This window comes from Triticum dicoccoides, chromosome 2B, assembly GCF_002162155.2.
Source record: "Triticum dicoccoides isolate Atlit2015 ecotype Zavitan chromosome 2B, WEW_v2.0, whole genome shotgun sequence".
Lineage (NCBI taxonomy): Eukaryota > Viridiplantae > Streptophyta > Magnoliopsida > Poales > Poaceae > Triticum > Triticum dicoccoides.
In genome coordinates, this window is record NC_041383.1 from 109,643,532 (window position 1) to 109,650,102 (window position 6,571).

The window sequence follows — 6,571 nt, forward strand, 5'->3', positions numbered from 1 at the left end:
TCTGATTGTTGTTGTCCTACGGACTAAACCCTCCGGTTTATATAGACACCGGAAGGGGCTAGGGTTACACAGAGTCGGTTACAGAGAAGGAGATCTACATATCCAAATTGCCAAGCTTGCTTTCCACGCAAAGGAGAGTCCCATCCAAACACGGGACGAAGTCTTTAATCTTGTATCTTCATAGTCTAACAGTCCGGCCAAAGTATATAGTCCGGCTGTCCAAGGACCCCTTAATCCAGGACTGCCTTAGGGGGCGCCGTCCTGCCTCCTTGTCCAATTCGGACTAAAGGGTGAGGGGCGCACGGCCATCCCTGGCCACCCCTTCCTCTCTCCACCAAGGCCCATGAGAACCATTACACTCCCCTGGGGATTCCGGTAACCCCCCGATACTCCGGTATTTGTCCAAACTCACTCGAAACCCTTCCGAAGTCCAAAAATGGTCATCCAATATATTGATCTTTATGTCTCGACCATTTAGAGACTCCTCGTCATGTCCGTCATCATATCCGGGACTCCGAACTACCTTCGGTACATCAAAACACATAAACTCATATTACTGATTGTTACTTTACCTTAAGCGTGCGGACCCTACGGGTTCGAGAACTATGTAGACATGACCGAGACATGTCTCCGGCCAATAACCAATAGCGGAACCTGGATGCTCATATTGGCTCCCACATATTCAAGAAGATCTTTATCGGTCAAACCGCATAACTACATAAGTTGTTCCCTTTGTCATCGGTATGTTACTTGCCCGAGATTCGATCGTCGGAATCTCAATACCTAGTTCAATCTCGTTATCGGAAAGTCTCTTTACTCGTTCCATAATGCATCATCCCGCAACTAACTCATTATTCACATTTCTTGCAAGGTTTATAGTGACCTGCATTACCGAGAGGGCACTGAGATACCACTCCGACAATCGGAGTGACAAATCCTAATCTTGATCTATGCCAACTCAACAAGTACCATCAGAGACACCTGTAGAGCACCTTTATAATCACCCAGTTACGTTGTGACGTTTGGTAGCACAAAAAGTGTTCCTCCGGTATTCGGGAGTTGCATAATCTCATAGTCAAAGGGACATGTATAAGTCATGAAGAAAGCAATAGCAACATACTAAACGATAAAGTGCTAAGCTAACGGAATGGGTCAAGTCAATCACATCATTCTCTAATGATGTGATCTCGTTAATCAAATGACAACTCGTGTCTATGGCTAGGAAACTTAACCATCTTTGATTCAACGAGCTAGTCAAGTAGAGGCATACTAGTGACACTCTGTTTGTCTATGTATTCACACATGTACTAATTTTCCGGTTAATACAATTCTAGCATGAATAATAAACATTTATCATGATATAAGGAAATATAAATAACAACTTTATTATTGCCTTAAGGGCATATTTCCTTCAGTATGTTTATCAGATCGTAGATACTTTATTTTCTTGTTACGATGATTCTCCACTTCACTCTGAAATTCTTTGAACTTTTCAAATGTTTCAGACTTGTGTTTCATTAAGTAGATATACCCATATCTGCTCAAATCATCTGTGAAGGTCAGAAAATAATGATACTCACCTCGAGCATCAACACTCATTGCATCACATACATCGGTATGTATTATTTCCAATAAGTCACTAGCTCGTTCCATTGTTCTGGAGAATAGAGTTTTAGTCATCTTGCTCGTAAGGCACGGTTCGCAAGCATCAAATGATTCATAATCAAGTGATTCCAAAAGTTCATGTTTATGGAGTTTCTTCATGCGCTTTACATCGATATGACCCAAACGGCAGTGCCACAAATATGTTGCGCTATCATTATCAACTTTGCATCTTTTGGCATCAATATTATGAATATGTGTATCACTACAATCAAGATTCAATAAACCATCAACATTGGGTGTATGACCATAGAAAGTTTTATAAATGTAAACAGAATAACAATTTATTCTCTGTCTTAGATGAATAATCATATCTCAATAAACATGACCTAATAATATTTATGCTCAACGCAAACACCAAATAACTTTTATTTAGGTTCAACACTAATCTCGAAAATATATGGAGTGTGCGATGATGATCATATCAATCTTGGAACCATTTCCAACACACATTGTCACTTCACCCTCAACTAGTCTCTGTTTATTCTTTAACTCCTGTTTCGAGTTACTACTTTAGCAACCGAACAAGTATCAAATACCTAGGGGCTACTATAAACACTAGTAAGGTACACATCAATAACCTGTATATCAAATACACCCTTTTTCACTTTGCCATCCTTCTTATCCACCAAATATTCAAGGCATTTCTGGTTCCAATGACCATTTCCTTTGTAGTAGAAGCACTCAGTTTTAGGCTTTGGTCCAGCTTTGGGATTCTTCACGGGAGTGACAACTTGCTTGTCATTCTACCTGATACGTCCATTTTGCATCACGCTTTTATATCAATGTTTATTGCACTATGGACTGTTATTACACGTTATGTCACAATACTTATGGCTATTCTCTCTTATTTTACAAGGTTTATATAAAGAGGGAGAGTGCCGGCAGCTAGGATTCTGGGCTGGAAAAGGAGCAAATATTGGAGACCTATTCTGCACAGCTCCAAAAGTCCTGAAACTCCACGAAAGTCATTTTGGGAATTAATAAAAAATATTGAGCGGAATAAATACCTGAGGGGGGCCACCCACCACCCACGAGGGTGGGGGCGCGCCCTACCCGCCTAGGCGCGCCCCCTGCCTCGTGGGCCACCTGGCAGCCCTCCAGTGCCCATCTTCTGCTATGTGAAGTCTTTTACCCTGGAAAAAATCATAAGCAAGCTCACGGGACGAAACTCCGCCGCCACGAGGCGGAACCTTGGCGGAACCAATCTAGGGCTCCAGCGGAGCTATTCTGCCGGGGAAACTTCCCCCGGGAGGGGGAAATTGATACGTCTCCAACGTATCTACTTTTCCAAACACTTTTGCCCTTGTTTCGGACTCTAACTTGCATGATTTGGATGAAACTAACCCGGACTGACATTGTTTTCAGCAGAACTGCCATGATGTTGTTTATTGTGCAGAAAACAAAAGTTCTCAGAATGACCTAAAAATCCATGGAGATAACTTTTGGAAAATATAAAAAAATACTAGAAAAAGAATCAAGGCCAGGGGGGCCACACCCTGTCCACGAGGATGTGGGGCGTGCCCCCTCCCCCTTGGCGCACCCCCCTGTCTCGTGGGCCCCCTGATGCTCCACCGACCTCAACTCCAACTCCATATATTCCGTTTCACGGAGAAAAAATTCAGAGAGAAAGTTTCATCGCGTTTTACGACACAGAGCCGCCGCCAAGCCCTAACCTCTCTCGGGAGGGCTGATCTGGAGTCCGTTCGGGGCTCCGGAGAGGGGGATTTGTCGCCGTCGTCATCATCAACCCTCCTCCATCACCAATTTCATGATGTTCACCGACGTGCGTGAGTAATTCCATCGTAGGCTTGCCGGACGGTGATGGGTTGGATGAGATTTACCATGTAATCAAGTTAGTTTTGTTAGGGTTTGATCCCTAGTATCCACTATGTTCTGAGATTGATGTTGCTATGACTTTTCTATGCTTAATGCTTGTCACTAGGGCCCGAGTGCCATGATTTCAGATCTGAACCTATTATGTTTTCATGAATATATGTGAGTTCTTGATCCTATCCTGCAAGTCTATAGTCACCTATTATGTGTTATGATCCGACAACCCCGAAGTGACAATAATCGGGATACTGCTCGGTGATGACCGTAGTTTTAGGAGTTCATGTATTCACTATGTGTTAATGCTTTGGTTCGGTACTCTATTAAAAGGAGGCCTTAATATCCCTTAGTTTCCACTAGGACCCCGCTGCCACGGGAGGGTAGGACAAAAGATGTCATGCAAGTTCTTTTCCATAAGCACGTATGACTATATTCAGAATACATGCCGACATTACATTGATGAACTGGAGCTAGTTCTGTGTCACCCTAGGTTATAGCTATTACATGAGGAATCGCATCTGACATAATTATCCATCACTGATCCAATGCCTACGAGCTTTTCAAATATTGTGCTTCACTTATTTACTTTTCCGTTGCTACCGTTACAATCATTACAAAACTGCTATCTTTACTTTTGCCACTGTTACCATTACTATCATACTACTTTGCTGCAGATACTAAGTTATCCAGGTGTGGTTGAATTGACAACTCAACTATTAATACTTGAGAATATTCTTTGGCTCCACTTGTGTCGAATCAATAAATTTGGGTTGAATACTCTACACTCGAAATCTGTTGCGATCCCCTATACTTGTGGGTTATCAAGACTATTTTCTGGCGCCGTTGCCGGGGAGCATAACTCTATTCTTTGAGTCACTTGGGATATATATCTGCTGATCACTATGAGGAACTTGAAAGACGAAAGAACTAAGATTTTTCCCTCAACTACAAGGCGAGGTAAGGAACTGCCATCTAGCACTACACTAGATTCTCCTTCTGTTTTGAGTAAGCTTGCGACACCTAAACCTACTACTGCTATGAATTCCGATATGTCGCATGTTATTGATGATGCCACTTCTGCTATGCATGATACTTATGATGAAACTACTTCTGTGCTTGATACTATTGTGCCATTAGGTGAATATCTTGATGAACAACTTGCTAGGGTTAGAGAAAATGAAATTATTGAGAATGAAATTATTGATGATAGTGATGATGAAGGTTCTCCCCCTAATTATGAATTTCCTGTTGTTCCCGAGGGTTATGTTATGGATGAAGAAGCTGCTAGAGCTATTTTTTCTTGTAATGATAGATATGATCTTAGGAAGTTATTAGCTAAATGGAAGCAGCAATCCCTTAATGCAAGAATGAAACATGACCCCACTTTTGCTACTTCACCTATCTGTGTTACTGATAAGGATTATGAATTCTCTGTTGATCCTGAGATAATTACTTTGGTTGAATCTGATCCATTTTAAGGCTATGAATCTGAAACTGTTGTGGCACATCTTACCAAGTTGAATGATATAGCCACCCTATTTACTAATGATGAGAAGTCTCGCTATTATTATATCCTTAAGATATTTCCGTTCTCATTAAAGGGTGATGCTAAAACTTGGTTTAATTCTCTTGATCCTGGTTGTGTGCGTAGTCCCCAGGATATGATTTATTACTTCTCTGCTAAATATTTCCCTGCTCATAAGAAACAAGCTCACTTGCGGGAAATATACAATTTTGTGCAAATCGAAGAAGGGAGTCTCCCACAAGCTTGGGGGAGGCTTCTCCGATTACTTAATGCTTTGCCTGATCATCCTCTTAAGAAAAATGAAATACTTGATATCTTTTATAATGGGCTAACCGATGCTTCCAAGGACTACTTGGATAGTTGTGCTGGTTGTGTTTTCAGGGAAAGAACAAAAGACCAAGCTGAATTGTTATTGAATAATATGTTGACTAATGAAAATAATTGGAATCTTCCTGAGCCAATTCCTGAGGCAATTCCTGAGCCAATTGAGCCAGCTCCTGGGCCTATTCTTAAACCTACTCCGAAGAAGAGAGGTGTTCTATTTCGCAGTCCTGAAGATATGCAAGAGGCAAAGAAATCAATGAAATAAAAAGGTATTAAAGCTGAAGATGTTAAGAATTTACCTCCTATTGAAGAAATACATGGTCTTAATATACCGCGTGTTGAAGAAACACATTGTCTTGATAACTCGACACAGGTAGTAAAGGTAAATTCTCTCTATAGATATGATAAAAGTTAAAATCCCGTCCACTAAATTTTATAGCCCATGCTTAGATGAATTTGATGACTTTATGGCTAGACAAGAAAGTTTTAATGCTTATGTTGGTAGAGAATTAAAGAATAATGCTTTTGAGATAGGACGCTTGAGTGATTATATGGCTAGAGTTAAAGGTGAACTGAAACTCATTAGCAAATATGCTTCTATGGTTACCACTCAAGCTAAACAAGTACTTAAATCTCAAAGTGATTTGCTCGATGAATTAAATAACAAACATGATTTTGCTATTAGAGTGGCTACTAGAACTGGTAGAATGACTCAGGAACCTTTGTATCCTGAAGGCCACCCTAAGAGAATAGAGCAAGATTCTCAAAGAAATAATTTAGATGCACCTAGTCCTTCTAAAAAGAAGAAAAAGAAGAATGATAGGACTTTGCATGCTTCTAGTGAACCTGTTGTAGACACACCTGAGAATCCCAATGATATTTCTATTTCTGATGCTGAAACACAGTCAGGTGATGAACATGAACCTAGTGATAATGTTAATGATAATGTTCATGTTGATGCTCAACCTAGCAATAATAATGAAGTACAGGTTGAACCTGATGTTGATCTTGATAACCCACAATCAAAGAATCAATGTTATGATAAGAGAGATTTTGTTGCTAGGAAGCACAGTAAACAAAGAGAACCATGGTTTCATAAACTAATGCCTTTTCCTCCTAAACCATCCAAGACAAAGGATGATGAGGATTTTGAGCGCTTTGCTGAAACGATTAGACCTATCTTCTTACATGTGCGCTTAACTGATATGATCAAAGTAAATCCTTATG